The sequence below is a fragment of the Zingiber officinale genome, chromosome 4A (assembly GCF_018446385.1).
Source record: "Zingiber officinale cultivar Zhangliang chromosome 4A, Zo_v1.1, whole genome shotgun sequence".
NCBI classification, from domain to species: domain Eukaryota; kingdom Viridiplantae; phylum Streptophyta; class Magnoliopsida; order Zingiberales; family Zingiberaceae; genus Zingiber; species Zingiber officinale.
The window spans coordinates 51,845,516-51,851,724 of record NC_055992.1 but is presented as its reverse complement, the minus strand read 5'-3'; the positions used below and the strand labels follow the sequence as shown (position 1 = coordinate 51,851,724).

The following is a 6,209-nucleotide window of genomic DNA, read 5'->3' as shown; positions in this document are numbered from 1 at the left end:
AGGCCACAAACCACAGAAGATTTAGTGAGCAGTGCTCTAATCACTGAGCATTACCAAAATAGCATCAAGCAGCAGAAGCAAGTCCTCTCAGAAGCTAAAGGTCAAGGAGGGCCAGCCAGCAAGCAGCCCAGTTATCCAAAGTGTGCTACTTGTGGGAAATTCCATTCTGGAGTTTGTCGTAAGGGCACACGAGGATGCTTTGAATGCGGACAGGAAGGGCATATGGCCAAGCAGTGTCCAAACAAGACCAGTCTTCCTCAGCCACAACCGATTCAGTATGGAGGCCAGCCAGCTCAGTTACATCAAATGCAGGCCGCATTAGATGGTCCACATATCAGCCAGGGCAGATTAGAAGCCCCTCCAGCTACGACCAATGCGAGGATCTACTCACTCACCAGAGAGGACGCAGTAAATGCCTCGACAGTTGTTACAGAGGTACTCAGTAGCCAGTTCCTTATGACGTTAACCTCAGGAGAAATCATGGCGTCTACGCACTGGCTCAGAGAAGTGTCGGTCACTATAGCAGATAGAGAGCTCTTTTGCGATCTGATAGTGATTAATATGACCGACTACGACGTTATCTTCGGGCTGGACTTCTTGATCAAATACGGTGCCTCCATCGAGTGCCAGAAATGTAAAGTGATATTCCAACCCCAAGCGTACAGTCAATTGCCTTCGAGAACCCAGGAGAAAGGCCAAGAGGTTTCTCTTATCTATGAAGGCACAGAGGTTGATGGATTCAGGATGTACGGGGTTCTTAGCACACGTAGTCAGCACCAGTCAGGACAAGGACCAACAGCTAGCAGAGGTCCGAGTCGTATGTGACTACCCAGCAGTCTTCCCTGAAGAGTTATCAAGCCTAGCACCAGACAGGGAGATCGAATTTGAGATAGAGCTCATTCCCGGTACAAATCCTATCTCCAAAGCACCTTACCGCATGGCTCCAGCAGAACTGAAGGAACTTCATGAGCAACTACAGGAGCTGCTTGACAAAGGCTTCATGCGCCCTAGTCACTCACCATGGGGAGCACCTGTGTTGTTCGTGAAGAAGAAGGATGGGAGCATGCGCCTGTGTATAGACTACCGAGCGCTGAACCAAGTCACCATCAAGAACAGGTATCCTCTTCCCAGAATTGATGACCTGTTCGATCAGTGTTATCTAAGATAGACCTCCGATCAGGTTATCATCAGGTGAAGGTTAAAGAAGGGGATATACCCAAAACAGCATTCAGGACCAGATACGGACATTATGAGTTCGTAGTCATGCCCTTTGGCGTGACGAATGCTCCAGCTACTTCCATGGACCTCATGAACAGGGTATTCAGGGAGTATTTAGATAAGTTTGTGATCGTGTTCATCGATGATATTCTTATCTATTCAAGAACTCAAGAAGAACACGCAGAGCACCTGAGAATAGTATTGTAGATCCTTCAGCAGAACCAGCTGTACGCCAAGTGCACCAAATGTAAATTTTGGCTAGATTAGGTGTCCTTCCTGGGTCACATCATCTCAAAGGATGGTATCATGGTAGACCCCAGTAAGATAGAAGCTGTGAGCAACTGGAAAAGACCCAAGAACACCAAAGGAGATCAAGCTGGGATTAGCAACTACAGAAATTGAGGACTTCTCCAGATAGCCTCCCCAACCGACCCTTACCGTACGAAAGAAGAAAAATTTCAGGATGAGGATCAGAGAACAGCCAAGCCGAAAGGAGATTGACCATACACCCTATTATCTCTAGCACCATGTCACCGCCCCTCTGAAGGAGATCTCAGATTGTCACGCCCCGGAGTCCCCGTCCAATTTCTCAAAGATCTCCCGTCGACGGACAATCAAAAATTTCTACAAGTACTTACAAGCGGCTGGAATCATAACAATAAATAAAATCAATCACCACGCATTATATATATTCACCTTATATAACAAGTACGAAAGAATAATACTCGACCGAAACCACCCTACTCAACTACACTTGTAAAGCCCAAATCCGATTTTTTCCTCTTACCTCAAGGCAGGCATGTAGTAGAATAAAACCAAATCCAATTTCATCGACATCATAAAATCCATACAACGTCCATAGGTGGAATAAATCTAAAACCTAACAAGTTTTAAATAGTCTAGAACAGAAAAGAAACCAAAACGGAAACCAAATCCTATCCTCGAGGTCTGCAGGGACCAACAATCGAACTCTCTCCTGACATCAACCTGAAAATATCAACAATGGAGGCGGGTGAGTCCAACACCGGTACAATTGATAAAAGTAAAGAAATAACACCTAACACTAATCTAACTATGCCTCGCTATAAGAAAGATATAAATATGCATCTGAAGTAAACAGAGAATGTCTGAACTAACCAGTCCCGAGTATAAGGTCAAACATCCGAGTGGTATAGGAATCAGATGCATGTCAAACAGGAACAAAGATATAAATGCAGAACCACAAACACAAGCAATAAATGCATCATGCATGATGCCAATGATGCTGGCCCCTGGTCCCGACGCCATCGATCATCTCATACCAAAGTGAGGCCGAGTGGGTAGGGTCAGAGGACAACCGTGCACTGGCCGTCACTACTCCACGAGTGACCGAGTGGATCGGATGTTTGTCGGAGTACACCTATCCTCCTACCCCAAATCATAAATGGGGAGCGAATGCTCTCAACTCCCCATTTCAAAGACGGGAGGAATCCTCGGATAACTCGTTGTCACACTACCCATGAGCGGACCAACGGTGCCTCTAGAGTCCCTCAGCTGACACACTCGAGAGACCACTAACCCATGAGTGGTGGTGTGCAGATCCATGTCCATGGCGCTCAGAATAATGGAGCGGACTATCGACAAAGATGCAATCATGCAAATGATGCATGGCAATAACCATATAAACATCCTGACCTAATCCATATATATAGAAATGTGCACCCTAGGTCAAAGAATCATATCAAATCAAGGTACACAGAAGGTATAAAAACCTAGGTCCTGAACATGGTCAAGCATGGCATATCACTACCCCTATAAGCATGTATAAACAGGTAAAAATATACCTGAGATGCAAAACCAATCAATCAATCAAGCATGTAAGATTTGGGTAGTGATTAACCGATATAGATAAGAAACATAATTAATGAAACATGTTAATTCCATTACTAAGCATATCAAAGACAACAAAAGTCAAAAGTACCCGCCTCCGAAAATAGAAAGGTCCAAATCTGACTCCGAGATACTCGTCTCGCGTCAAAGTCCTGTACCAATCAATATATATATTTTTATTTAGCTAAAATTCATAAGAATTTAAATAGCTAAACAAAATCCACGAGACTAAATTAGGGAAAACCCTAATCCACATAACCATTTGTCTACCTAAATTAAAATATAACAATTGACTAGGGTTAATTGTCTTAACCCTAACCGTTCCATTAGATAAATTTTAAACCAACTCAATCTATAACAAGGATCCATTATCCTACACCATACCTAAATTCACAGCCACGGGTTTGTACTGGAATCAAAGAGTTGTTGGCTGAAGTTACTGCCGTCAAGGGTTGTTGGCTGCTGAAATTCTTCACTGTTCGGATCAGATGAAATCAAGATCGATAATAACCAATCAAACAACAATCCTAATCAACAACCGAAGCTTACCTCACTCTAAGTATCTTCCTGCCAACTCACAACCACAGATCTTGCTGCTGGAAGTTATGTCCGAAGCTGTGGATCATCCTCAATAAGAATGGCTAAAGCCCAAACACATTACTGCTCACGGCAGGACACAAACATAGCAAAAAAATTCAAAACCAAACCTTAATCCCTCACCTTCAATCCCATTGCCGGACTACTGTTTCCCTCAGCCTCCTTCTTAAGCTCCTGTTTTACGACGACTCTAGTCGTCCGCCAAGAGAGGGAAGGAGGTACAATCACCGATACTAGAACAAAGGAGAAATTGGCCGGCAGATGTACTAGGGCACAGATGAAGTCGGACTTGGGAGAAAGGAGGAAGATGACCGGCGCTGCTCTGGGCGTCACCGACGGCAGGGGCACGTTATAAATGTGGCTCAGCCATATAGGTCATGGAGAGGAGGAGAGGAGGAGAGGAGAAGATGAGGGGAGTGGGCAGGAGATCATGGGTGAGTGGGGAGGATGACCCATGTCCACCTCGAGATAGAACGGGTGAATAGATCAGCTCAGAAGAAGGAAAGGCAAGTCGGGAGGTCAGCTTTACAAGTAGGATAGTCCGGTAGGTTAAACACGTTTTCCGGCCCCATTTTATCCCCTTGAACTTATCCGAGCGAGCTCAAAAATTTTAAAATTTTCCAAAATTCAAAATTCCTTAAATATTTCCTATTTTTTCCGATTTTACATTCTCCCCACTTATAAAAATTTGGTCCCCAAATTCTATCTACCACCAGCAAGTACTAACAATAGATATTGAGTATAAATGCCGAACGGTAAATAAATCACATACCTCAAGTGAAAAGATGGGGATATCGAGCTCGAATAGTGTCCTCGAGCTCCCAAGTAGCCTCCTCGTCCGAATGATGCCGCCATCCGACTTTAACCACCGGATGGTCTTGTTCCAATCGACGCCTCTTCCGGCCGAGTATCCGCATCGAACCTCCTCATATGTAATATCAGTTAATCGAACCGAATATCAGCCAAGATACATGGTTCGCACGTATCTCCTCAAAGACGATACGTGAAATACATCGCACCGTCGCACTGTGACGGGTAGTGGCCAGCGGTGTCCGATCCTCTCCAAGATCTCGAAGGGACCAATGTACCGCTGAGCTAGCTTACCTCTGAGGCCAAATCTTCACCCTTTCGTGGGTGAAACTAAATACATGGTCGCCAACAGAGAACTCTAGTGGTCTGCTCCGATCAAGATAACTCTTCCGGGCGATCTCGCGCCCGACATCCTCCGTCCGATAGTACGGACCAACTCGGCCCGCTGAACTCTATGAGGTCCCAACAACCGAGCCTCTCCAACCTCATCCGAGGACGGGTGTCCGACAAGGTCTACCATACAACGCTCCAAACGGTGCCATCTGGATAGCCGAATGGAAGCTGTTGTAGGCAACTCACCAATGGCGATGGTCCTCCCAATCGCCCCAAATCCATAACACATGATCTCAGCAGTCCTCTAAAGTCCGAATGGTCCGCCTGACCGCCCATCCGTTCGTGGATGGAAGGTCAGATCAAACGGAGCCGTGTGCCCAAGGCCCGCATCCGATGTAAACGAGACGTGAACCGTGGATCTCTATCTGAAATGATACTCAATGGAACACCATGTAGTCTGATAATCTCAATACAGATCCGCCAATCGATCCAGGGAATCGGTCCTCCGAATCGCTAAGAAGTGCGCTGATTTGGTTAATCGATCAACGATTACCCAAATCGCGTCATGGCCTCGTCGTGTCCTCGGCAAACCCACCTCAAAGTCCATGGTAATGTGATCCCACTTCCACTCGGGAATAGGAATCAGTGAAGTAATCCTGCAGTCTCGGTGTTCACCTGCTGACAGACAAGACATCTAGCTACAAAATCCGTGATGTCTTTCTTCATACCGCTCCACCAATAGGAACGCCTCAAGTCTCGATACATACGGGTCCCGCTGGATGGATCGCAAATCGAGAACGATGTGCCTCCTGAAGTAGCTCTGTAGACCGAATGAGACCGAGGTACGCATAACCGCCTTGAAGAATATAATACCTCCTCGCCTCGTAAACTCCCGCTTTAAGCTATCTCGATCGCTAATAAACCGCAAATGCCGATCACTAGCCTGTGCCTCTGATCCTCATCCCGATCGACGATCGAGCAACCATGGTAACAGAATACCGCCTGCTTGGTCCCCTCGCCTCAAGATCTAACTCGAGAAAGCTCGAATCAAGTCCGTGATCAAGTCCGTGACTAGCCAAAGTCCCTCCGACTTCGCTGAAAGTATCTGCAACCACATTAGCTTCCCGGTGATAGCTAATGGTACAATCGTAGTCCTTCAGAACTCCATCCATCTCCTCTGGAGATTAAACCTTCGAGTGAAATGTATTTGAGACTTTTGATCGGGAGAATCTCAAATGTGATACCATATAAATGATGACGCCAAAGCTTCGAGCAAAGATGATGGCAGCTAACTCCAAGTCATGAATGGATAGTTCTTCTCATGCTCCTTCAACCGACGAGAAGCATAAGAGACTACTCACCGTCGCATCGTAATGCCAAAC

At 46.0% G+C, this 6,209-nt stretch overlaps 1 long non-coding RNA gene across 1 annotated transcript; it reads right to left on the bottom strand.

The window, feature by feature from the left end:
* Positions 1-3,469: 3,469 nt before the first annotated feature.
* On the bottom strand, positions 3,470-3,910 carry LOC121973292. Its single transcript, XR_006109478.1, has 3 exons — positions 3,808-3,910; positions 3,637-3,702; positions 3,470-3,562 (listed from the first exon to the last, which is right to left on the bottom strand). It is a non-coding gene; the product is annotated as an uncharacterized LOC121973292 (long non-coding RNA).
* Positions 3,911-6,209: the final 2,299 nt, after the last annotated feature.